The sequence below is a fragment of the Amblyomma maculatum genome, unplaced genomic scaffold, assembly GCF_055883805.1.
Source record: "Amblyomma maculatum isolate TAMU_Amacu unplaced genomic scaffold, ASM5588380v1 scaffold_67, whole genome shotgun sequence".
Lineage (NCBI taxonomy): Eukaryota > Metazoa > Arthropoda > Arachnida > Ixodida > Ixodidae > Amblyomma > Amblyomma maculatum.
This window is the reverse complement of record NW_028146792.1, coordinates 165,425-166,305: the sequence shown is the minus strand read 5'-3', so window position 1 is coordinate 166,305 and position 881 is coordinate 165,425.

The following is an 881-nucleotide window of genomic DNA, read 5'->3' as shown; positions in this document are numbered from 1 at the left end:
TCTCACGTAAAGAACCTCTACAAGCCGCAGAAGGGCTTGGCAGAAAATCCTGTTCCAATTCTGAGAAGAAAGCACGTGTACCCGACGAGCACATAAAAAATTAACTTGGCAAGAGCCGTCCAACTCATGTCTCCGTATCGTACCGCTACCCTGTAACACTTCAAGGACCAGGTTGTCACACTTGTGCGGTATTATTTTCAGCCGCGGGCCCAACAATTACATTCATGCAAAATGCTTATCGGTGGTTCGTGCTACATTACATCAGCAACTAGATGCAGCACACACACCATAGTTTTTCAGATGCTCGTCAATCGGACAACAGCGCTGATTCGCGTCTTGAATAGCTTGAGATGACTTTCCCCATCTACCTAGAATGGCAATAGAAATCATCTGGTCACGCCCGTGAATTTCTCACAAACGAACTTTATCAGACGATTCTAATAACTACTTATGGCACAGTGGCATGCGTCAAATACCTACTGAAAGAAAAAAGTTCGTTTTTGTGCTGGCCCGAAAATTCAACAGCGATCCAACTGAATCTCTGTTTGTTAGTTTGCGAATGTCGGCTGAATGCCACGACATGTTAGATGTTCGAGGTGCCCTGTCAGGTATCGAAAAGCTATTGAAGACAGCAATTACTGCATCGAATGCAGCATCAGGTATTGCCCACAAATAATTCGAATCATGTAGGAACACATATCCACCGATGCCGTTTCTTCAGCATCATCTCCCTACTTAAGCTCGACTGGGCAATGACCGCCGAAGGTGCGAGAGCAAATTTGGCGCTGGAGAGGCTTACTACCCCAATCTTGCCAGAACCCCTTCCATTGCTTTAGATCTCGGCGACAGTTTATGTAGGCAGTTACACTGCACTTGTTGTA